This window comes from Lonchura striata, chromosome 14, assembly GCF_046129695.1.
Source record: "Lonchura striata isolate bLonStr1 chromosome 14, bLonStr1.mat, whole genome shotgun sequence".
Lineage (NCBI taxonomy): Eukaryota > Metazoa > Chordata > Aves > Passeriformes > Estrildidae > Lonchura > Lonchura striata.
In genome coordinates, this window is record NC_134616.1 from 7,668,168 (window position 1) to 7,695,098 (window position 26,931).

Here is a 26,931-nt window from a genome sequence, read left to right on the forward strand (position 1 = left end):
CCACCAGCAGCACTTTGGTTTCTGTTTGATCAGGAGCCTGTGGGGAGGTCAGTGAGCCCTGCTCTGGGCTCACCACCTCCCAGGGCAGACTCCTTGCCCACTGCTTTAAAAAAAGTGAGATCTGGATTGGAGAGATCATTTCATTGTGTAGGGAAGCAGTTTGCACAGTAAACAAAGAAGAGAGAGAATAGGTTTAGACTTCAATGAAGATATAGAAAATATAGATTACTATTCTGCTGTCTTGCTGCTTGAAATGAGAGACTTTGGGTTTTTTTACATAGCAGATTCCAATGTAGGCTTCTGAGTCTGTATTTAGATATTTACTCAAGTTCTGGGAGTACCCAATACCCAGAATGTCCCAAAGATGTAAGACAGGATGTTTCTGGGGTGAGGAGAGGACCAAGGTGCTCAGTCTTTTTTTTATGAACAGACTAACTATAGAAGAGAATTCTAACTTTTGGCTTGCTAATTTTTGTAGCTAGAGTTGGAAGCAGCTTCCTTTTCACAGCTGACCTTGGAAAATGTGCTAGGAGTGTTTTCTGCTTTCCATATCAGGAAATGTTATTTGCATCTTAGACTCTTTTTTTTTTTTCTTTTTTAAAAAGAGCAGAAAAAAGCCTTTTCATGTGGTGACAAACTGAAAATGAATAACTTTTTTTCCTATTTTAAAACTAACCAAAATTTTTATATCTGAACTGTCTTTTTATGGTGGTGACACTGTGTCCTACTGGTTCTGTGTTAACTGCTATAATTTGGTTAAGTCTGTGTAATGCATAACACTAATATGGTCTTTGTGCCCTGGCCATTGCACATATCAAGACTGAAAATGTTAAAACATTTCTGCATTTTTTCAGGACTCAGTGCTCTGGAAAGGTATCTCAGGGATCAGTGGAAACAAGCTGGCTGGCAGAGAAGCCTGTGCCTTTGGACTGGCACTTGGAGTTTGGAGCCTGAACTGCCACATCAGCAATGGCAAGTGTGAGAGGAAAGGCTGTGCTGTGGAGGAAGAGCAGTGACAGGAGGGTGTTGCTGAGCCTGAAGCTCAGGGTGAAGGCTCTCAGGGATGGCCATGGCTATGAGGCACAGCTGACTATACCCTGAGCCATATCCAGAGCACCTTCAGCTTGAGGAGCCCAGGGGATCAGGGCTGAGCCTGCCTGGCACGGACCTGGCAGCGTTGCTGTGGATGTCCCCGTGTGGGATGGGGAACAAGGCACCAAGAGCTCCCTGTGCCACATCCCAGCCCCGATGCTCCACAAGCTTCTCTGGGTGCTGGGCTAAAGTGGGAGCTATATCCTGGCTTCCTTCTCCTGGTCTCAAAAACGCCACTGTGAGGCCTGAACTGGCTCCAGGGCCAACCAGACAGCAGCGTGTTCTCTTGTATTCTTTGGGGCACCTCATCCATCCCACGTGCTGCTCCAGAAAACCCAGTTTTAAGAAGCTGTATTCAATAAAGAAGAATCATATTAGCAAAATCTGAGATAGTCACCAATTCCTGTCATGTGCTCTGTCTTTGCCAAGACTGAGAAGATCCTGCAAAGAGTGTCACCACAAACTAATATGTTTTAATAGAGAGATTCTTCAGATAATGTGGAGTGAAGAAGCTCAGGGCTGTATGGCAAAAGCACAGGGCAAATTGACAGAGGTGCTGCAAGGGGACATGAACTTTTTTCTCCTGCTTGTATAATTTCATTCCAGAATTGCTGTGTCACTGTCACACAGGTTTTGGTCACCAGGCCTGAGGAACTCTGAATATGAAGAAAAATTCAGCTGACAATCATCTTGGAAAGGTTGCTGGAATAAATACTCTCTCTTTAGCAGACTATCACAACCAACCTCCCCATGATGACCTGACTCCTAAGAAGTCCTTTAGAGAAAAATCTGTCATCAGTGCTGCAGAATTCAGACAAGCACAGGAGATTTTCCTTGCTCTTTGAGGCATATGAACAAAAGTCTCATTAATGTTAATAGTAATAAATTATTCAAGACTTACTGCTATTTAAAGCCAAATAGATGGCATCACTCACATCTGGGAATTCTACATGTGGCTATATTCCAAGCAAAAATACAAGATATGGGATGACATCCATTGGAAGACAGACATGTGGACTTTACATTCTCATTGGGCATCTCCTGCATTCAGCCTGTCACTGCTGATTGTACTGCAGCATATTTTGTAGGTGAACAGCCACTCTCTCTGTTGCTATTAATGTGATGGAAAAATTTATCTTCTTTCTATCTTAATGATTACTTGGCTTCATTACTGGCTATTTGCACCTTCATTTCAATCTTACCATTTTATGTCAGTTTTAAAAGTGCTTGTTAAAAATGCATCCTCATGTAGGCAGACTGTGATGGAGCCACCCTCCTTTCTCCTGGATGAACAGACTGCTCAGCTCCATGCTCTCATGCTGAAGGTATGTTTCTAGATTGCAAGCAATTTTTGTGGCTCTCTGTTGAGCTTCTTCGAAGCATTGAGCAACCTGGAATATATTTACATCAGAATAGAAGGTGCTGGGTTTTGTTTGCCTGTTTTTCTCTCTTCCACTCCCTTGGCCAGTAGAGGCAACTTTTCTTCATATGCAGAAGTACCAGTCCTGCATGGATCTCAGGTTCAACTTACCATGAATTATTTGTGTGAGAAAAGCTGTCTGTCAGTTTTATGCCTAGCAGGGAACCATTTTGTTTTATAAGGAGTTTCCACTGAAAAAGGGGAAGAGTGTTTTAAAGCAGGACCTGAGGCTGACAGTGAGGTTTCAAGCTGTGCCAGCACAAGGTTTGAGTTTGCCTTAGTCTAGACAGTGGCCACCACATCTTGCAAGGGTGGCTGGGAAGTACCAGTGCCCTCAAACCACAGCAACTCACCAGCAGTCAACAATATGACTGGGTTTTGTTTGACTTTTTTTTTTTATTATTTTCTTTTGGTTTCATCATCCAAGAAAAAATTTTGGAACAATGAAAACTATCCAGGTCTAACAAGTCACCTGCCTTGAGAGTAATTTGAATCATGTGAAAGCTCCTCTGTCATTTTCCTCCTTTACTAAAAATCTGTTCTCAGCCATGTATGTGATGGATGATTGGGGATGGGGCGAGCTCAGCTGCTCCAGTCTCAGCCCACCTGATGGCCACGAACAGGGAGCAATTGCCCCAGGCTGCTTGGGGCTGATGACTCGATGCCTTCTGTTATTACCTTCCCAAATTTCAGGAATTAGAAATGCTGATGGAATAGTTTGTTAGTCTCCTTGTACTGCTTTTTTGCACTGCTGCCTTGGACAGGCAGATGTAGAGGGTAAACTACAGAAAGTTCTGCGTGTTTCCAACAGCCCATATTTTTGAGGGAAAGTGAAACTAGACAAGAGGTTAATAAGGGGCTCCACTTAACAATTAAAAAAAAAAACAGCTTAGCTACTTGACAACTTATTTTAAAGATTTCCATCTTGTTAGTGAGAAGATGACTGCAGTGGCATCTGCAGGATTATTTAATACCAATCTTCCATTACTTTAAGATCTCAGTTAATTTTAATTTTAATCAAAAATACATGAAAATTACTTGCAGTGGTAGTACGGTACCTTTCCAATAACCTTTTCACAGTAATCTCCATTTTTGAGGATACTTAATTTTGGTTTTAGGATGAATTCCAGTATGATAGCATTTCTTCCTTTGCACCGTTGAGGTTACAGAGATGAAACTTCAGGAATTCAGCAGTCTAATTTCAACCCTTGTCAGACCTGTTCATGGAGTAAATGAGGAGATTTTTCTTCAGAGAAAGTCTTTGTAGGAAACTCTGAGTGTGCAGTGACAGGCAGAGCTGCAAGTGACTCTTAATTCAAAGCTCACATTCATCTTGCTGCACAACAATGATTTTTTCCCTCCACTTGTAAAACTGAATTAATTTTTGAATACAAGCTGGATTTGTGGAAAAACAAAAACAACAAAAAAAAAACCCAACAAACAAACCAAACCAAAAAACAACCAACTTAATGTCTGGCTGAATTTAAAGAAGCAGAGCAGAATTAGGAAGGTTGCAAAGTCTGAAGTGTAAGCAATGGAACCTTGTAACTCCTTCCCTCTCTGCCTTCAGCTTTTTTCTAAGTGAAGAGAAAAGTGTACAAAGACTTCTGCAAGGTAAAAAAAAATGTGTGATTCCAAAAATCTGTTAAGAATAGGAAGAACTGGAACACATTAATGACAGAAAGCTAAACCAAGACAGAAAGTTTGTATTGCAAATAGCACTTCTTATAATGCACCTTTTTATTTTTTTTTATTCAACAGCATGACACAGGTCACAGAAGTATCCTTGATGGTTTCTGGTTGTTTCCAGTGATACAGGTGGATGTAGCAGCCACCACAAGCTGTATTTTCTTTATCTCCTGGAGCACAACAACCTCCTTGATGGGAAATGCTCTTTACAGTAGACCATATTCCAGCAATCAAGACTTATGACATGTCCATAAAAGAAACACAAAATAAACTGGATGATGTTGTGATATATACTGGAAGTGTTTTTCCCTGGTGTAAACTAGTGCTGCTTCACTGCTTCAAGCAAAGTTCTTTTATTTTACAATAAACAAATACAGAATTGCTTGTACTTCTATAATACCAAGAGCCTCCAGACCCAATGATGTGGTTAAATGTTGCCCAACCAGCACTGAAACTCATCTTAAAAATAAAAAATGCCAAACTAAATGGGTAAACTGCTAGAAAAATGTGACACCTGGAGAAAATCTAGATGATTTGGTAAGGACTGTTCAAACTTGTGGAAGGTCTTAGCTCTGCCTTTACAGAATGACTGTGAATATTGTACAATGAATCTGGGATTTTCATTTGACTGAAATCTCTCCTACAGCATAAATTGACGGTGGATGAGCAATTGACCTGACCTAGTGCTGCAAAATGTTCACTTGAGATGATATGTTCAAATATCTGTCACCTTTTCTTGGCCCATTTGTGCAAACATTCATGGGTGCAGGGCTTTGCCTACGATAATATTCACAGTGGCTGCTGCTCTGACAAATCAGGGCACTTGTGAGACAGAAGGGACCATGGTTACTCCACGGCTTCCAGTGTAAATGGGGTCAGACTGCTCCATGCCTGTCTGCTCCCTTCTCTTACCCAGAGACAGGTCAGCCCAACCACACAGCGGCTCACAAACAACTCTCCATCTCAAGTATTCACAGCCTTTTCACTGAGCAGTTACGGACAGCAAATACATCCATAAAATGTACCTGTTCATTTGAGGATAACACAGGAAGAGAAAAGCTTCTTTTATGTGGCCTGGTAAATTATTTGCATGAATCATTCAACCAGTCAAAGTGCATTTGCTAATAAAAGAGAACGGGAAAGTAGATGTGCTAGCGGCAGCAATGTGTTGTCAAGCCAGGATGAAAATGAAAGCAAGTAGGGCACTTTGCTGCCTTCTATCTCCCCTGCATTAGTACTCAAGGAAGTTTAGACCCTTTGAAAGCCTAAGAGCTTTGCATTCCAGCAGGAAGCTCCAGAAATAAAAGAGAGGGCACTGTGTCATACGGTTCCTTCCTTGGGGTTCTGGAGTATGCACAAACACATCATTTCTGTTTGCCCATTTCCACTGAGATGGTGCCCAAAGGCTCCAGTGGGGCTGGCTCGTGCCACGTGAGGGGCTGAGCAGCATTTCTCCCTGAGGCCAGGGGGGCTCAGGGTGACCAGGGAACAGGACAGCTGTGCCCAGTAGCAACTGGTGAGACCTGTCCCCTCTGCAGCTGTCAAGCAGCAGACAGTAGCTAATTTCAAACCTGCCACAGAGAAACTGAGGAGCAGCTGGTGATTAAGAGGATGGAATTATCACAACAGGTTTCTTGCTGCTCTCTGTGACATGATCAGCTGGATGCAGCACGCTGCCCACCAGCTGAACTGGCCGTCAGGGATGCTGCAGGTTTTCCATCCAGTGCTGGTCAAGATGTTGCTTCCATTTTGAAATGAAATATTAGCAAAACTGGTTGAGGACAGAATGCCTGGCCTGTGAAGAAAACACTGCGAAGAGCCAACAGTTTTACAGAAAAGATTCCAGGCTTTTCCCTCTTTCCACCTTTCACTTGAGCTGTAGTATTTTGGATGATTAAGTAACTCAGGGGATGTTTCAGATAAGTCAGAAGGGGCATTTCTGGGTGCATGGTACATCTCAATCTCAAAAGCTGGAAAGACTAAACTGTGTATTCAATGTGCTGCACTGTCACTGTCCTCCTGACAGCGTGTCATGGCTCATGATGCCAAGGGTGGTGGCATCCAGACTGTGGGAGCATTAGGAATATGCAACTGAGGAATGTTGCCATTTCCATCACACTTTGGGTCATGTGTGTGGAGAAGGAAGATTTTGCTACACACAACTGTATACTGGGGAGTGTGTGGGGGCAGAACTTGGCGTGGGACAGGAGCTCTCTGTGGCTGATAGCTGGATGTTTTTGCCTAGCTGAGCCTCAGTCTTCTTATCTGTTTTTTGAGCATAAGGGGTATTAAACTCATTGGTAAAGTGTTTGAGACGCACTGGGGAAATCCCCCTGATAATATGAGAGATTGTTATTGAAATATTTTAAATTCCTCCAGTTTTCATGGATTATTTTCAGTGCTCACTTTGCCAACATAGTGGAAAAAAAATATTTATTAATACATTTTTCTTCTCTTGGCTGCTCTTCTGCATCCCTGTGGCCTTGCTTTAATACTCTGTCCCTCATGCTCCTGTAGCCCATCTCCACAGTTCACTGTTACCTACACAATCCATGGTTCACCTAGCCATAGAGGTCATTTTTCCTAGATGACCTTTGCTCCTGGGGTCAGTAGAACAAAATATCACTTGGGAAAAGACCTCCTTACCTGCAGTTCTCATCCTGATAGCTGGCAATGGCAGGAGCCTTCCCCAGGGCAGCAATCCTCTGCTGTGCTCTCAGAGCCCCACTCCCCAGTGCTGCAGCTCCCGGTGCATATCAGCACATGCGACCTCAGCTGGGTGCTAAAATTGACTACTGACAGAGGAAGCAATTTGTCTGCCCAATGTTCACTGTGTGCACATCAGGGTGCATTAATTCTTCATTTTATGAGAGCTGCCAGTGTTTGCTGACTTCCTCTTCTGAGGAGATGAGAGTAGAAGCACTGTGCCTCCTCACCAGAGCCAGTCTCTGACCATGGCTGATGTTTGTTATTCACACACCAGGGACCACAACTAACCCTGGCTATTACATACATTATTCAAGGCAAGGAGACAGCAATTGCATTAAACAGAGCGTGATGAAACAGTTCAGCAAAGGGCAGCTTTCCTCAAATGCATCTTAAACGTCTTAGTGCACTGCTGGGACACCTAAAATGCTTCTGAATTTACCGTATGTATTTCTTTCTTACGGGAGACGGTGTTTTTCCTAGCAAGGCACACAGATTGAAACCACTTAAGAGCAACAAAGGGAGGCCAGTTCACTTGATGACTGAATACAGGTTGCTCCTGTGAGAATCAGAAATAAAGAACCACTTTTGCAACAGAGCTGCAGTCAGAGGCAAGGAAAGGGGTATCAACCCTGTGTGCTACACAAGGCTGTCAGTTCAAGTGCCTCCAGGACAGGGGGAGCAGCTCATGGCTCATGCTTCTCATCAGCCCCATTTGGGGTCACCCCTGACCTTGCTGTAGAGGACATGGCACCCAGCCCAGAGGACTGGGCTGCTCAGCTCCCTCTGCCCGTGGCATCCCATTTCCCCAGCTGCCTTTCTGCACTGCTGGGTGCTCCTTGCAGACAGATGGGGGTCAAGGTGATCTGCCAGAGTAAGATTTCAAACCTTATTATGGTGTGCACTTGTTCTCAGTCAGGATTTACGTGCCCGGCATGCTCCCTGCTTGGCCTCTGCTTTCTCTAGAACCATTCAAATTAAAGCACCTCTGAGGGTGACAGCAAGGAAGAGATCAGGCAGCATTTGGGGCTATGGAAGAAAGCTGTGCCAGGAGAGCCACATATTCCTGCAAGTTATCCCTCTTTGCCTTTGAGAGAGCCCAAGGAAGGAAACACTTCTGAGAGCCTGAAAACTTGCCCCAAACTCACATTTCAGGAGAAGCCGCTGGCCTGAGCCATTTCCCTGAGCCAAGCCTGAGGGTGATGCTGTTTGAAGGGTTGCTTTGCCCCAGGAAGCAGAGACCCAGTGCAGCACCCCGACACCCAGAGCCTCGCCCCGTGTCCGTGGGGAGCGGGGCAGCGCTCCCGTGAGCGCCGAGGGTGTGGAGCTGGTGTCCCACGGGTAAGCTGTGACAAGGTGAGCCTGTCACAGCCGCCTGCCAGCTCTGCCTGCAAGGACACGGTGTTCCAAACACCACCTCAGCCCTGCTATTTCCTTCAATTGACCCCACGGCAATTTCCCGGCTGGAAGCAGCTCCCTCACACCCAGTCCTGGTGTGGCCCGAATGCAGCAGTGATAAAGTTATCACTGAGTTCAGGGCCATTAGCACCTGATTTTTTTTTCCCTTTGTAGCTGATCGAATCTGAACAGGATGCATTTTTCAGAGATGCCCCCATTCCCCCAGCCCCTGCCCCCAGGCTGCAGAGGGGCACAGCGCTGCTTTGGGGGAGCTGCGTGGCACCGGAGGGCTTATGAGCTGGATGGAAAAAATGTTGAGCTGTGGGAAGCAATGATCTTTCAATAAGCACTGAAAAGTGTACAGTCAGACATTTAAGAGCAGCCCTGGCAAAAAAACAAAGAGAAACTCTGGGTGAGCTAAACCAAAAACAACAAAAGAAATTTTCCTTTGCCCCTGCTGGGTTAGAGCTCTGCCTTTCCATAACATCAGCCTGTATTGCTGTGTCTCACACGCACCCATCTACTCCTGCCCAGAAAGGGTCCAGACAGGAAAAGGCTGTGCAGGGAATGGGGGAAGGAAAGGCATCGGGGGAGCTGTTAGTCCAGCCTAGTTTAGTCAGCTGAGCTTAGTTTAGTAACTTGTAATCATAGCACATCATGAACGACACAGGGCATTGCCTCATCAGCAGCTTGGCTTGTGCTCCCACCCCAGACTGGACAGGGTTTGGTCTCCTAAATATGTGTGTTTGGTTAAGGAAGGAAAGCTCACCTCCTGCCATCCTTTCACAGAGGCTTGAAAATGAGGGTCCTATTTTTTTGGGGGTATGAAAGGTTTTCCAGAGCAAGTTCCAGGAGGGCTGTGATGACTCCATCCCTAAGCATGGCTCCACTTTTGGACCCTGAGCCTGCATCCTTGGTCTGGGAGTCATTGTCAAATGCTTCCTATCACACCACATGAGCATTTCCAGGCAAACTCTGCTTGACTTGAAAAGTTCCTGCCTGCCTGGAGGTTATTATTTGCAACAACACTGGCTGCTGCAGAGGGCTGGATGTGAAAGGCAATGCCCCAGGGACCATCCTTCCTCCAGGCAGCTGCTTTCTGCTCTGGGCTACACACATCACCACAGCTACACACCGAGGGAACAGCCTAGGGAGATGTCTGGAGATTCCTGCATGGAAATGCCCTGTTCCCCCCGCATTTAGGTGCCCAATGCAGCAGTCAGATCTGCTTTTGGGCTCACATAGAGACACACAGCTTATATAGTAACAGCATTCCCAGGGCAGCTCTGATTCCCTTCCATATATACCTGCATCCCTCTGCTCCCAATTTAGCAGGTCATCTACAGCCTACTGCCTGGAGCAGGCAGGATACAGGAGCACAGTCTGACTCTCAGCTTATCCCTCATTTGTCCAGCAGAGAACAATAATTTTTTGGGGTTTTTTTGTGGTTTGAACAGACAAAATTCACAAGAAATGCAGGACTAGGGAAATATTTTGATGTCTGGCAAAATGATAATGGTTGTGTTTGAGCAAATCTGAGGATTTAGAGAAAAGACTGTCATTTTTAACATCCTTTGCAATTTCACTTCTGATTTTGAAAAGTGTTGACCATTTAAATAAAATTTTTAAAAATCAAAAATAATTACATATGAAAGAATAACTTCCCTGGAATATTTCAAGTCACTGTGGAAGATGACTTTTTAGTTTCAAGAGCTTTGAAAGAGACAAATTCCTTTGCCCTTCACAGCAGCAAGGAAGTGTGACTTATGGCTGGGGAGCTGTAGCCAGAGCAGGAGTTGTCCTTTAGGACAGCCAGCATCACAGCTGAACTCCACAGCCAGGGGTGCATGGAGCTTCTTGGCTCAACAGCAAACCCATAACCAATGAATAATTATTTCAGCATTAGCATATGATGGCTATTATAATATTTTCATTGTACATTTTTCTCTTTTGCAGTCAGCAATGCTGACATATAAACGAAAACTTCTCTTCTGTTGGAGAAAAGGTGGTGATGTCCAGTGTCTCTGCCCGTTTATCTGCACCTGCCCCTTGCCCAGCTTCTTCCATGGTCGTTATTTCTGTCAGTTATCTACTTGTGCCATTTGTCAGCAGGAAAGGTTGCAGGGTTTCCCTGCTGGGTGGGACCATGTGTGGGCTCCTGCAAACCCCTTCCCTGGTGTCCTTGTGGCACATAACTTATGAAGTAGTACAAAAATAGTCACCAGATAACTCTTATAACACACTGGTCTCTTTTCAGAAAAGCTCAAAATGTGTTTGAGATGAAAAAAAGATCTTCCTCCTCCCTTCGCAAAACTGCTCCTTTGAATGACTTCCTGAAACATCCACTTGGCTCCAGGGAAAATTCCATAATTCTGAATTAGAGAAGCTTTGCTCTGCAATCAAGACTTCAAACATTGTCATTTAGCAGCCTTCTGAAATGGAGTATTTCAGTGTCTTTTGCTCTTCTCACAATAGCAGTAATGTGAGGAAATCTCACCAGCACAGCTGCTCTAAATAGTGACGTGTACGAAATAAAACAGACTTCTTGGGCCTGGTACATACATCCTGCTGCTCTAGATGATTTCTAAACACAGGACACAATGAGCATGAATTGACAGCTCATAAACTATTGAATAGGGATGCTGGGCTATTTCTGTATCCTGGAAGTCTGCACTGTCTGAAGAAAATGAGAAGGAATAGTTTTAGTTTTGAACTTAAATCTAGCAAGAGGATTTAGACAGTTAAATGCATTTAAAAATACCTTGTAGGTATTTTCTTTTCTTTTTCTGGAATACCTGCTTAGTAACAACTTAACCCTGTGTTAATGCAAACATACAGACAGCCCAAGCTCAGAAAGGCTCAATGAATTCTTTAAGTGGGAGAAAAAGGGGACAATTTATGGCTCTGAATCTGGGGGAGGGTTCACTCTCTGCTCTTTTTTCACCCTCCATGGACCCTCTTTCCTTCAGAGCCAGACTGTGTGTGCTCCAGGCCCTGTACTTCTGCATGTTCCATATGCATAACCCCTAGAAATTAGAGCATTAAACCCAGGGGATCAGCCCTGAGCCATTTCTGACAGGAGTTAATAAATGGCACAAGATCTGCTAAGGGACAGAGGGTAACAGGTTCATTTGTCAGCCTGTCTGAAGCAGTTGTCTTCTTTGTCTTCAGGATATATTTCAGCATCTCAAATATTTTGCAAGCTGCTAGCCCAGGCAACAGTACTAAATTCTTGCAGACACCACTGTGGTGGCTTCACTCTGGGTCAAGAGGCCACATGATGCTGCCACACTGTAAACCACACTGGCACTGGGGCACATGCTGAAGGGCTTTGTCCACATAAGCAAGAGCAACATTAGATATTCATTGATCTCCTGAAATCAAGAGATCTCATGATACATTGGACACTGTAGGTGGGAAATCAGCTATTTGTTTTTAGAAAGATAGAATCCTTCAAGAAATAGAAGAGACTGTGAAAGTCTCTGATAAGGAAGAAACCCTTGTTATAGTGGCAAAGTCCTGGTTAGAAGATCATCTACATTCAGATACAGGATCAGCAAAACCAAAGAGGATATTGGATCAGAATTTAATTATACTTTTCTATGTAAGGATTCAAAAGGACAGCACTGTGGAAAAATATGCATTTCCTTGAAATGTGCCAAGAAAAAGCTGTGCATATTCTTGGTGTGACTGTGCCAAGCACGTGTTGTGGTACCCGCCTCAGGCACAGAGAGTCTTGGCAAGCCAGGGCACCTTCGATGATCAAATTGTCAGGAAGAGATTTCTCCATTCAGAACAAGAGTTCAGTGACTTTTTCAACATTTTGCCTCTCACCAGAATATTCCTGGCAGCAAACTTGTTTATTTGGATATTTGTGCAAGGTGAATCATAACAAAGGAATCACAGATGCAGCTGAAACAGGCTGCTGCTCAGTCCTTGTTCTGCAGCTCATTTTCAAAGAATGCCACTGATTAACTGCAATTGACATACAAAATCATATGGGTGAAACAGGCCTTTGCTTCTCAGGTACATGAGTGTGATTTTTCTGGCTATGCTGAGTAACAGGAATTATTTAAATGGAATTTATAATTATTATATAATTATTTAAATGGAAACATTAAGTACAAAGTAAAGAAAAGAAAAGAAAGAGAGAGAGACCACAATGACTGCTGTGAGACCTTCAGCATTGGCAGCACGAAAATTGTGTGGCCTTTCTGCAGAGTATTAAGCCAAGCAGTGGTGCTGGACCTCCAGCTTTCTCTGTAGTGCTGTGGGAGACCTTTGCAGGGTTAGAGAGGAGAAGGCAGCACTCACCAGCTCTCACCCCCAGCCCAGAGTGGTCCCTGCTGGGCTGTAGGACTGATGCTGGCTGCTGGTGATACTCTGAGTGGTCTCTGTGCAGGTTCTTGGTACTGTGGCTCACGTCCAAAGAACACAATAGCATCAGGCTACAATTCCCTTGAACATGGTATCTACACTTACTGTCTGGCAGCATCAGGATTGTGACACAGCAAATACTGCAAAGAGCTCATCTGTTTTGGTTCTGGTGCTATGAAGGATGACACTCCCCCGTATTTCTAGTCCAAAGCCCAACCTGCATGACCAGGAAGATCCACCTTAAACAGCACAGAGTGCACCCTTATTTAGCTGCAGATGCACATAATTTGGGGATCAGATGGTTACAAGAGAAGTCATGGTCATCACAGGGTGCCTTCTATAGAGTGAAGGAGGGACACAGCAGCAAAAGCTTCTCAGACTGCACTGGGGGAAACTGGTGGCAGTGCTTGGGTTGTGTCACAGGTTTGTGCAGGTATTGGATTTTGAGGTCCAGTTGTCCAGCAGCAGTACAGGGGTGTGGGAGCTCCCCACTGCGTGGGAGCTGGCCCGTGGGCTGTGCTCCCAGACAGGCAGGAGAGATAGAGGTGATTTCTCCTCTCTGTCACCTCACTGCCTGTGCAGGAGTTTGCCCTTCCATGGAATGGTGTTGTTGAAACTGAAGGATAATGGTTCAAGGATCTTCTGGCATTTAGCATATGGTAACTTAAAATCTTATCAGGATCAAAATGCCTCTGATACAAAAAGCCATTACAAAGTTGTTTTTAAGGTTTGACTTCCTTTGCCCTGCAATGGATACAGTCCAAGGTAAAGTCCAAATTGAGACTAGCTGAGGGACATATTTTTCCTAATGCTGATACTGCTTTTCTAACACATCTGAATCTTTGCTGTGGGTGTAGATGCTATCTCTGAAAGCTGCCAGTGCAGGGTGGGACACCTTTCCTGAGTGCTCCCTACCAGGCACCATGATCCTTAGGATGCATGGCTATCAGTGATGCTCCTGGGAAGGGAAAGAGAAAAAGCTTGTTTGTACCAGGATCTGCTGTGCTGGAGCCCTGTACACACTCATGCTTGCCCTTCTCATCCAGACTCTGTGTAATCAACTCACGAATCTAAAACTGTTCTCCAAAACTCTTAATAACCAAAGATCCCTCTTAATTCAGTTGTTTGCTTCATGCTTTAGCTGTTGAAAAAGTTATATATTTTTTTCAGAACAGGGGGCAAAGTACTATGCAATGAGTTCCAAGTGCTCCCACACAAGGGACCTGAAAATTCCTGCTACAAAGTCTGCAGGGGTGTGTCCTGGCAGGGAGAAGGGAAGGAAAGGTGCCACATGTCACCCCCTTTGCCCCTCACCACCCCTCAGGATGACCTGCCCCTCACTTTCCAAGTGCTAAAGGCCAAGTCACACCTAAACACTCACAGGGAGATTAGGCCCCAGGTGTGTCTGGCACCATTCTACCCCAAAAAACATAGAAGTCAAAAATCCCAGGCTCCCTTGCTTGGCACATCCTTGGCTCCTGGTACCAAGAGCCTCTGAGCTGCTGAGCCTGTCTTGCTCCATGGCAAAGAGGTTCTACTTTCTCATCACTGCCCGCAGCACTGGATAGTCCAAAAGCTAAGCCAGAGGGGTTTATTGGGGATGAGCCCTTGCCAGATGCAAAGGTAAATGAACCCTGGCACCCACTGCTATTTGCAGGTGGGTGATTATATGTTCATAACAAATATGCCATCAGTTCAGGGCAGCCAGGAACCTGTTTCATCGTGTGCACACTCAGGCACAGGTACAGGCTTGAGCTGTCTCCTTCTTCTTAAAATCTTTAATGATTTTTTCCTTCACCTGGATAGTCTAAGAGCTGCTGCCCATGAGTAGTTCTCACATCTCCCCTTTACAAAAGGAGTGCACAAAGGCATATGAGGAGAACAAAAAGTACTCACGATTTTGACAACTACAGCTGAAAAACATGTTTGATTCAACATCCTCTGTTTTTCCCTTTGTTTCACCTGAGGACCTCTGTAACTATTTGAATTTCCAATGAAAGATTTTTAAATGCATTTTTTCCATTACAAGTAACCTTAAGTATAAGGGGAGTTAAATATAGAGTTAGGAAACACAGGAATGTTCAGGTCGAACAAAATGCTTCTGATTGCTCAAGATTAAATATTTTTCTCCTCCCTGTCTTGCTAACCCAGACATGTTCTCTTTCTGGTTTGTTTTGACCTCTGAGCTGACAAATGCTCCTTCTTCTGTGGCTGCTTGAGGGTACAGTCAGTGCACCTTTAGTAAGCTTCTTGTTTTTCCCCTCGGCATTATCATTTGCCTTGAGCTCTTTGAATTTAAAACCTTTATTTCAGCTTTCCAGCACATTTTCTCCCCAGCCAGCTGAGAAAAGGCGTGCTCAGCACTGTGATGGTGGAGACAGCCATGCTGAGCCCTGTGGGCAAGCTGGGCTGTGGCAGAGCAGGCTGATGGAGCTGTGGAAACCCATGGCCTCCCTGAATGCCAGCATTGAGGTTTCTTTTAGGAGAAAAGAAAGACTTTCCCTTCATGGATTTTTTTTTTTCCTTGTAAAAGAGCCAACTTGACCTTAGCAGGTCTTGTTGCACCTTGGGCAGAGCCAAGGCCATGGACCTGGATTACCCTTTACACCTTTTTTAGAAGTACTTGCACGACAGATGGGGTCACAGTCCTCCCTTATCATGAGTTTTATATCACCTACTAATTTGCTTGGTCAGAGAACCTATTCTGTCAGCCTGACTGGGTGGGCAGCAGAGGAGAAGACCCCATTCCCATCCTCCCACATGGAGGGTGAGCATGGGAGCAGCTCCAGCTCTCATCCCAGTGAGTGGGTGGTTCCCTTGCTGCACCAGTGGTGCCTGGCTGCACGGGTGTCCCTTGCCATATTACAGATCAACTCTCACTCCTGAAAGCATCCTCACTTTGAAAGACATCAGGATTCAGAGGATTTTGGGCCCAACAAAGCATTTTGGAGATCCATTGTGTCACCATAAGGTTCACTCCAGCACAGGTGGTTATCACACACTTAGTGCCTCTCTCCAGATCATCAGGGACAGCCTAAAGTGGTAACATATAGATAGATACAGGCCAGCAGACTGATGTGTGGAGGTTTCAACATTTACGCTGGTGGCTTGTCTAATTCTTCCTCTCAGTCTTTCATCATGTAGTATTACCATCCCTGATCCTCCTGCAATGCCTCCTTAGGGCACAGAAATGTCATGGGAGACTCCTCATTGACAAAACCATAAACAGGGGCAGTTTTACAGGAGAGGTGGTGTATTATACATTCAGCAGATAATCGTGCTCCTAGGACAGAGCACAGGCAATAAAAAGTAAACAGAGTGTGTTTGCCCAGCAGCTTGTGGACTCACAGCAGGCTGCTGGAGGAAGAAGGGAGCAGCTCAGAACAACTACTTCATGGTCAAGGCCAGAGAAGCAGTAAAGGAGATCCTGGGGAGGATCTGCTGACAGCTGGGTTGATCTGTGTTTGTGGTCCTTTACAGACAACTGCAGCCTCTGGTCTCAACCATCCTGCTAAAATAGGCTGTGGTCTGACCATGCGGGACTTCTCCCACTGCCTGTTTTCTTCCACATTGTGTGAGGAAAAGGGAAGAGAAGGCAAGCAGTATTATGGACTGTCCCCAGCTGATTTTCATACAGCAGTGAGGAAGTACTACACTCTTGCATGAATAAATTGTGCTTTTAATAATACATGAAAAATCAGTTTTGCATACATGTGGGTGTGCAAGAGGGCTGAGAGGAGAAGCACCCCATGCAACAGGTGATTCTGTAAGCCACCCTGGCTGGCCACACCACAGGCAGCTGCCTGTTCCCAGGGTCAGCCCAGCCAGCTGTTGTCCCAACAGTTGTGCCATCCTAATCCCCTACCAGGTGTTAGCATTCCCTTGGCATGCCCAGAACTGCCAGCGATGGCTGCAGCTCCCCTTGGCCAGAGCAGCTGGGGAACAGTGGCCTCCAAGAAGTCTTTATTTTCACACTGATAAAGATAAAAGTTTTTCTCTTCAGGGTTTCAGAGCAGTTCCCACTGTGGAGGAGGGCTCTTGGAACTGAGTGGTCTGTGCTGGGGTGGGGGCAGTGGCCACACAGATAAAACAGAGCTGCAGGTGATGCCAAGGGCAAATCTCAACGGGCAGTTTGGGACAGAGGCGCTGTCAGACCCTGGCAAATCCATGGCCAGAAGGAAAAGCTGCCATTGAAGGCCACCTGGATCACAGCATGTGTGCCACCCAGGGGTTTGTCTGCAGAAAACATGGATTTGTGTTACCATGGCCTTTCACAGCCCATCACCCTGCTGTGCCCCTCGCTGATGTCACCACTGCCTCCATAACCACAGTTCTGAGCATCCTTGTGTGTGGATCAGCACCCACTCTGTCAGATGGCACATGGCCAGGGGACATGATCATCATTACCCCAAATCATCTAAATACTTTGAATAAAGAGTGAAGGGTGGCAGGCAGACACACAGTGGTGGATTCAAGGAGGTGGCACTGTTCAAGAAGAGTTCAAATTTTTAAAAATTAGGCAAAATATTGCAAGTCTTAGCAAAAAAGGTTGGGCTGTGCCAAAAAGAATACCCAACCCAGAGGCTGTAAGGAGTAAGAAGCTGAGTGGTTTCAGCTAGGGTGGGACTTGATAAGGGGAGAATTAATAATTCTGTTTTGCTCACTTTGAGATTACTATCATGGTGAGAAGAAGATGCCATGGTCTCAAGCTGACATTTAAATCTGAGGAACTGCATGCACCAGAAAGCTGCATGGATGTGGAAAAACCTTCCTCCCAGCTGGGGATGTAAAATCATTACAGCTTGTTTGGATTGCAGGGCAAAGGTTTTATTTGGTGTGTGCTGCACAGTACAGCTTCCAGTTCCCAGGTCTGTGAGGCTGGTCCCCAGTGGGGAAGTTAGATTCTTTTTCTCAGTTACAAGATAGGAAAATCACAGTTTGGCTGGCAAAACAAAACAGGAGAAGGATAAGTTATAGCTGGAGTGAAAATAAATAACTAGTTTTGCATCAGCTTGAAGATTTTCAACACTTGTGGCCTCCTTCTCCTTTAAGTGTTTAACCTCACATTGAAAAAGAAGTGATTGTGCTTTGAAATATTGCACTCGAATCTGTGGTTAGAATTTATATTCCCCAGGATTTGGGGTGATTTGCTGAGTTTGACCTGACTCCACACTTTCTGTCATTCACCTGGAGCAGCCTCTTCCTGAAGGACTGATCCCACATCCCACGGAAGGGACCCGAGCTGGAGCAGTTTTTGGTGAACTGCAGTCCATCAAGACCTCTCACAATGTGTGATTTCCAACTCTTTGTAAAACAGATCTGTCAAGTAGTTGCATTAATACAGGAATTAAATCCACAGGGAACAAAGACCTTTACAATCAGTTGTAAACAAGATCAGGTTTTTCAACCTGCCTTCCTGGCTAGCTGGCCTGACAAAACCATCAGACACTATTGATGTCATCACCACCAAAAATGGTGTGTTTCAAAAGATAAAGCGAATAAGAGCCACTTAGCAGCTACGTGACACTGAAAGCTACCTCAGATTTTCTTCCAGTACCAGTTTGATGGACTATAAGAGTATAATGATTGGAAAAAACTCCTTTCACAGATCAGGAGGGGATATTTAGTGGCTAAAAAATGTTTTCGTGTGTTAATGCCTTTGGCAGTGCTTCATTCTCAAATTTCTTATGAGATACATGTGTGAACATAAAAACTAAGTAAATTGTAAAAGTGTTTAGGACAAAATCAAAACTAAAGCCAAATATTGCTTGCCCAACTTCTAGAAGAAAGCTTTTTATTCATAGTTGTCACAGCAGTTGATGTTGGTCTGGATGGAACATCAAAAATATGAAAAGTGAGGACAGATAATGCTAAAACAACAACAACAAAAAGCAGGAAGAGATCAAAACTCTTTCACTGCCAAGCCATGTTATTTTGTCTATCAGAGGGGTGCCCTGCTCTCTCTGGGTACTTGGTGCTGGCAGCTCTTAACCTGGATTTGTCTCCATGTGCAGCACAGGATGTGCTGAGGTTGGGAGAGCAAAGCTGCAAAGCAGCTCCTGGGGACTGCAGCTGGGCTGCACATGGCCAGCTCTCCTGCAAGTGTGGCCCTTGGACAAGTCTTGGACCATATAGCCCTTGCCAAAAAGCTGCATTTCTAAAGAAATAGAGTTTTGGACTCTTCTGCTGGAGTGGCTGCTGAGGCAGGGACACAGAAGTGGACCCCTTAAACACTGTGGTGATAAAATCCTTGGCTTGATGTGGCTGAGAGCAGGGGCACAGTGCCCTTCTAAGAACCAGTTTGTTCTTTCTCTACAGGTCAGTATGGGCAGGGCCTGGCCATTTCAGGTACCCTCCACAATGGGACTGGAGGTCCTCTCACTGCTCCCATCTGCCACTCTTAAAAAGACTGTCAGTACCTGCTGCAGAAGCAGGAGGACATGGAATGCCCTTGCTTGAGGACAGCACAGCCTGTTTTCTAATTCTGCCTGTGCCCAGCCCACTAGAGAGCCTTTTTTCCCCCCACAAGAGTATTATTTTCTTCTGTTTTTAAGCCATGTCACATCTCTGAATTCCCTCTGATCCAGCATGCCTCTATCAGCTCTAACAAAGGGAGCAAGAGGGGCTCCTGGGAGGAATTCCTGTCTGCAGCTGATGCTAAGAAACACCTTTTATAAGCTGTTTACTGTCCTTTTCCAGTAAATTACTTTTTTTTTTATAGAGCACACATTGGTCAAAATCTGCAGACTGTTGTTGGGCTGGAATGTGAAATGCCAGAACAGTGTCCAGTTAAAAGTCCTGTGATGCAAATTACATGAATGCACAATTACATTCTGCTCACCCATCTAATTTGGCACAAATCTCCTTCAATGCTGTGAAAGCAAATATCCATGCAAAACACGTTTTGTTATGACTTCAGAAAAAATTATGTCCTGGTGAATTTTTAACTTTATGCATCTTTGTCATTGCTGAGCCCTCTCACCTCAGCCAGGATGAGGTACAATGATGCTCTGGCCAAAGAGGATTTTTTGGGACACAGAAGGTGTCTGTGAACTCCTTTTACAGACTGTCCCAAGGCTGCACACCCCTCAGAGGGATTGAAGCACTCCTTGAAGAACTGGGATTGCTTTCAGAGATGGGGACTGCTTTTGGAGAATGGTTTTATGTTTTCTACAGTCGTCATCACAGTAGAGCTGTTGGTTTGTCCTCATCTTCTCCTGCCTAGGAGACACTAAACACAAGCTACAGACTACTGGCTGAAGTGGAGGCATATGGAAAAGGCTTTCTGCACTACTGGAAATAAATGTGGTAATGATTCCAGAACGCAGAGCAGAGGGAAATTGAGCTGGGCTCTTGACACATGAAGGCAAATGATTTTACAACATGGAATTGCATTTTCTTGTTCTCTTTCAATAAAATACTCCTTGTTTTTAAAATTAAGCTTGCAGGAATTTTGATGCTGGTTAGTCATCAAAAGTGGGTATTCAGTGGGTTACCAGCCCACAGCCCAATGCAAATGATTTCAGCAGCTCAGTCACAGACTGGTGACCCAGCTATCTAATAACCTTGCCTAGAGTCAGGCACCAAGAGAAAAATTAATTTTAACATGTCTAGATCAGCAAAAACTAGAACAGCAAGAGCTAAGCACAGGGAGTACAGTGGTGGGGTCAGGAAGGCGAAAGCACTGCTGCCAGCTGGATGTAACACCCCACATGCTGCTGCCTGGAGGACTGATCCATGCTCCTGTGCCAGGGGGATGGAGCTAAGCACCACTTATGGGGCTGGAAATGAAGTTAACTCCATTGCACACAAAGCTTGCAGCTGCTCCATGCACTGTACCCTCTCTGCTGCTTGGGATCCTGCACAGATGGATGGGAAAGGAAAGAAATCCCAGTGTGACCAGCAGTAAAATTTGTTTGCCTGTAACAAACAGGAGTGACAATAGCAAGAGATAAGATTGGAAGTGCCTTGGAGATGGTAACTAGCCATATCCTACATCAGTAGACGTGAACCTGACCCACCCAGGCTGATTTTTGTTTGCCCTGTCTCTGTAATTCCTCATTTTCTTTTCTATCACAAGGGGTACCTTTGCTTTCTGCCCCATCCCACACACAATTACCACAAAAGTCACACTACTTTCCAGCAGTTCTTTCTTTCCTGCCGTGTCTTTGGCAATAAAGTTTAGGGAATGCAAAGCATAGATACATAAATGTGGGCTAATGCACCAGCACCGGTCCATGCACCCACATATCCTGGGGAGGCTGGTACCCACCAGAGCCTTCTGGTTTTGATCAGCAGGATCAGCCCTGCCCCAGCAGCACTCAGCTACCTGGAGAAGCACTCAGGACAAAGCAGCTTCCTTGGATCTGCTCAGATCAGGGCACCTGGCCTGATCTCTGCTCTGCAGAGCACAGGAGAAGCAAACAAAGCCTTGCAGCTGCTGGACCTGTTAAAGAAGCTGCTCCGCTGAATTTGTCCCAGGCACTGCATTGGTTTTCATGTGTCCTGGGCCCAAGTGGAGCTCCACGGGGTGTTTGGTTTGGCAGGTGTGGTGCAGCCTGGCCTCAGAGCTGGAACAGCCACAGCCTGGGCTGCAAGACTGCAAAAAACTTCTGTGCTAGGCAGGGAGCAAGGGAGTGAGCGTGTGACAGCCACACCTCCACAGGGTCCTGCTCCTGTCACACAGGGCACAGCTCCTGCACAAACACACACATGGCTGGAGAGAGAGCATTGCTTTTAAGGAAAATTTTCTTTTTTTCCCTGGGTAAATATCCTTATCCAAAATCAGCGTAAGAGAATTCTGTGAGTCTTATCTTGTTCTGCAATTTTCCTGCCTTACACAGTCACTAATAGTTCCCTATTTATTAGCACTGGCACACATCCACACCATCTCCCAAGCCCTGGGCTTGCAGGAATGTAGACAGCCCTGCTTCACTTCCGCTCACCATAGATTTTGGAGGCTGTGGGATGACTGAGTTTTGTAGGAGCTGAAGGAATTTAGGGTGAGTAAAAGGAAGGAGGTGTCAAAGGTTAGAGCAGCAAAATAGTAAGAAAAATGAAGGAGAAAGTCCAGAGAAAATGAGAACAAAATATTCACAGATATGTTACAGACTAGAAGGACTAAAAAGCCCAGATTAGTTAGAATCACAGAATAATTTAGGTTGTAAAAGACTTAAGATCATCAGCATTAACCCAGTGCTGCCAAGCACACAACAATACCACTTCCCTCAGTGCTACATCTACAAGACTTTTAAATCTCTGTAAGGATAGTGACTCAACCACTTCCCTGGGCAGCCTGTTTGAGTGCTTGACAACCCTTTTGGTGAAGATATGAACAAATTAGTAAGTATTAGGAACATAAGAAAGTGTCCTTGAGCAGCAAGAACACTTCCTCTGTTATCAAGCACAGCCTCCAGATCTCAGCGTGCAGCAGGTGAATATAATCCATCAGCTGCCATGCAGTCTCTATGTACCTAATTTTAATTTGAGTTAAGCCAAAGGCAGGCAGAGTGGAGGGAAAAATGAAAGCAAGGCCATTGCTCCAAGCCTGACCAGCACAAAGGTCAGCACTGTGCTCTCAAGACTCCTCCCTGGAGGCCCTGTACATGTCCCTGTTCATCCCATCCCAAGATCTCTATACCATGCAGAATTGCCTGCATAAGCAGCTGTTGTGCTTCCTGCCTCCAGTCTTGACCCAGTGCAAAACCAACTGCATGAATTATTGACCCCCAGTATTGGTCTATCTTGCCAAACCACCAGGCTTTTCCCCCTTCAAGCCCCTCCTAAAATCTTCATTCCAGGATAGTGTTGTCCAGCTCTGAGCACATTGCCAGGATTTAATAAGAAGCTGCACGCAGAACATCAGGTCCTGGTAACAACCAGGTTACTGCACACTAGAAAATCACCTGAGATAAAAAATGACCAGCCTGTCAACTACATGGCAGAGACTATTTTCCACAGTTTGCAGCTAACTCTGCTTGGTTCTTCTGCCCTAAGCTACCTGCATCTGACCTTCTGCATCTCCTCTTCTCTGGAAAGATGATTGTCTTTGTTAGCAGTTGCTTGTACCTTAGCTACAAGAAAGGAAATGTGGATTCAGTAACTCCTCGGGATCTGATCTTGATGAGTTGATAAATCAAGTAAAGAGAAGATACAAAGCCACTTTTTCATTGTCATGTTTTTTTTGGTTTTTGGTCCACAATGGTGGAGGAGGGCATTCACCCTGTTGATATGAACTGCAAATAAAATCTTAAGTCACACATTCTCCCATGTGCTTTGAAGGTCAGTGAGTCCTCTATAAGCTCAGACCATAAAAATATTGTAACTGAGGGCTGTACAAAGGCATCATATGTGTAACTGGCTTGCCACTCATAAGTTGGAACTGAAGAGCTCTTGGAATGTTTCACGGGCAATCCCTGAAAAACTCTGTGACAAGAAAGAATGCAATTTTAAACCAATAAAACATACATTGCTGGATAGAGACAACATGAGACTCTGGAAATCTCCTTTGCCAAAGCAAGAGCAGATTAAATACGAGGCACTGGTGGTTTCACAACACAGTCTAGAATCCATGAGGTGATATGTTATCTGGCAGCCACGACAGTGAGAGGGAAAGCAGCCTGCCCACAGCCTGGCAGGCTGTTAACTTTGGTGGGTAATCTGCACTCATGTGAGGAGTCTCAGAGACTTCTGTAGATTTTGAATATGAGTTCCCTATGCTGGACAAATTTAACGGGTAAACTTACTGATACTTATCTCATAAAAGTTTTTTTTTTAAGTAAAGAAGTGCCCAGAATTATTTGAGTAAATGTTTCTAGTGGGAGGTAAATTCAATTTTCTGTAGTTCAAAATATTATGCAGATTCCCATCTGCTTTCTTGCAATAGAAAAAAAATAGTTCCAGATTATTAATCTGTTCATAGTACCACTCAGTTGTTCTCTTTGCTTGATGACAAGTGTTTTTGACATTAATATCCTAGTTCTTATATTCTGTTAATGTTGCGGGCAAATATTTGTAGAAAACAAAACAAAAGTCTAGTTGAGAACAGATGCCCTAATTCTAATGGAAGAATTTCACACCAACTCCTTAAAGGCCTCTTCTGAACCCACATGAACTCCTACAATGTGTTTTGCAGTTTCTCTCTCTCCCTGGCATATTGTGCATCAGAGACAAGTTTTTAGTTGCCCTGTCAGGCTTCCTTTCCTCCTTCCTGATTGTTACCACCCCTCACTTACAGTCTGTGATGATCTTTATCTTAGGACAGCTATCTTAGCCATGGGATATCAGCATTGTTCAATAACCCAGCCAAGAGCAATGCATTAACTTTTATACAATGGAAAAGCAGTACAGGAGAAGCATTGCTAAGCTGCCAGATAAGAAGCTTACATTTCAACAGAGATAGTAAAAATTCATTTCAGTTCTCTGGGCACGGAGTCACACTAACATTAACCTGGCAGTAGCAAAGTCTCTTAAGGGCCCATCCAGCTTCCACTGGAACCAGTAACAAAGTTATACTGGACGCAGGGCTAACCCTCCATCTGCCTGGTGATTATTATGGCAATAAATTGCATTTATAGAAATCCATATCCTTACAAATTAAAACAAATACAACAGGCAGTCTCCTCCCATTGTGCCTCTGTAGCCAGGGCATCTTCTAACATCTATTAAATTCACTGCACTCTGATGAAGAAGAGAATTAATGAAGTACTGTTTAAACAAGTATTCAAAAAGTATGGCCTATTTCCTTCCTCCTAAGTTCCTATGTGCTCATAGTTCGTGAAGTCAGAATACTCTGCATATTTTCTACAAGAATATTTCACTATAACTTCATTTAAAAGTTGTATACTAAATAACACTAGTCCTGTTTTAAGTCAGGTTGGAAATACCTGTCTCCTGTCTGGCCCTAAGTCCTCTGTTCCCATGGCACTGTGTGGAAAGCCCCTCTGTGCAAATAGTGCTCTTTGTAATTTCCTATATTTTATATTTTTATTTTAATTTTCTAAATTTTAATAAAAAAAAATAATTCAAAGGGCTTTAAAAATGCCCCAAATACAATTTCAGGAATTGGCCAACACCAATATTCCAGACCCACCCTGTGCTTCAGTCTCTGTTTAAAATCTCCATGGGACATTTCTTAAGGGGACCGGTTTTTCCTTGTGACCTTTGGTGAAATTTCACCTTTCACCAATTACATCACCTGTGGATGCAGTGAAATAAGAATCCAATTTCCTGCAGTCAGGCGATCTTGAAAAAGTCTGTCCACTCTTTCACAAAGCCCTGAGAAAGGGAAATCAATATCTGTGTTAGAGTGTTTTTAACCAGAAATAATCACCCAAGAACGTGCAGTGTTGTGTTTTTGCAAACAAGGTGTTCACTAACTATGTGTAAATGAAACTCCACATTTTGACAACTCACTCAGAATATAGTAATTACACTGAGTACATAATAAATGTATTAAACTGAACTTGATGGCTATATCAGGGTACTAAGCAGTGGTAGCTGAATGAATGGATGCATCTACTATAGCCCAACTTTCTTTGTGCAAGAAGACATGGGGAAATCCTAATAAAGAGGCAACTGGTAAATGTTCAATATGTTTAATACTTTACTCCCTCATTTAGAGAACAAAGAGTTGCCTGTTTCACACTACTGGTTTGGGCAAAAGCAGGGCATGGAAATGTGTAATCTGCATTTTCTGAATAGTCAAGATTCACAAAGATGATTTCATGTCTCCCGTTGTTTTATGTTGGCATGCTAGCAGAAGGGGACAAAAGGAAAACCAATGTATATTTTGTTTTGCTAAAATCCAGAATAAGAATCAGAAATATTCCCAGCTCAGTTGTGTTTGTAATGCAGTGTGAAGCATTAGTCTAATCTAAACACAGGACTACCACCACAGAGCATAAAATTGAACTAATCTTTTAAATCAGTCTAAAATTACTACTCCTATCTCAAAGACCCAGCCTAACAAACTGATGAATATGTACGAGTTTCTGATATCCAATGAGAAATCCAACTATATATAAAGAATAAAAGAATGATGGGAAGAGAGTCTAATTTTTCTCAGGAAGCTGCTCCTGCTAATGTGATGAGGAAACTCCCACTGTGAGCCATGTCGCTTCCATCATGTGGGACAACTTTATGAGACCGTGTCATTTTGTAGCTTTGGAAAAAACACTGCAAAATGAATTTTTCTGGCAGTTTTGACAACAAAATGTGTTTTGCCTTATGTTATAATGATCAGACTGACAGCCTTTCTGTATATAATTCATATAAAAATTCATAACATAGGACTGTGCAATTCAGATCCAGAAATGTGCACCTGTAACATTGCCAACAGAGAACTAAGTACTCATTGCAATCAATTTCACTGGGCAGTTCTAGTTGAATATGTCCTACATTTATTTCAGTTTGAAAGAGAAGAGAAGGAATGATCTAATGCTGGTGTGTGCCTTATCTATTAATAGCCTGTTAGGTAACTGTCACCATTTGGCAATTTTCTGACACTGGTGGAAATAGTTAAACAGCAAAACATGAGATGTGCTTTTACATTATACAAGAGCCAGCACCTTAGTGTTCCTGGGTATTATATGGATTTATTACTTTTTGCTGTTCTCATGTCCAGGCATGGAAATGTCTCATCTTTCTGGCCTGGAAAGGGTTTGTTGTGCCTGAATGCATTTGCTTTTCTCCTAAAACCAGAAGAAGACATTACTATCCAAACCCATGTTTTTCCCTGGTCCTGGTGGACGTGCCAGTGTCAGCCAGGAGTGTCAAATTTCCCATTTGGGGAAAGAACTTCCCCTTTTTCTGGCCCAGGTCTGAAGTGCAGGTCTGGCCTCATCTCCTTCTCTCTGTTCACCTCCTTCTACCCACAGCAGATGTTTGCTTTTTCTTTCTCTGTTCAAGGCCTATTTGGATTGACTTCTGTTCTCCACCGCTTTTACGCAAAAGCGTCCCTAGGGCCCTTGATTTCCTGAACCCTTCTAGCAATTTTCAGTGTGAATATCTGCGTAGCAAATGTAGAAATTAGGACAGTTATGAGGTCACCTATCCCAAATTGGACAACTGGAAGCTGCCTGGGGAAAGGCCATGGCAACGCTCTCTGTCCAGGAGCACAGAATAACAGGGTGCAAGGGACAGGCACCTGCACTCCACTTAGCCCTGAGTCTGCCCCTGGCTCGCTCTGTGGGAAGCTCCTCGCCCCATGTGCCCACCTGGACATCCTCAGGGTCAGCCCGCAGGGTTAT

The 26,931-nt window shown here is 44.3% G+C and overlaps 1 protein-coding gene across 1 annotated transcript in view; it reads left to right on the forward strand.

Annotated features, from left to right (window-relative positions):
- Positions 1-26,931, forward strand: part of PLS3 (plastin 3) — a 763,062-nt gene that overhangs the window by 686,003 nt on the left and 50,128 nt on the right. The window lies entirely within an intron of this gene.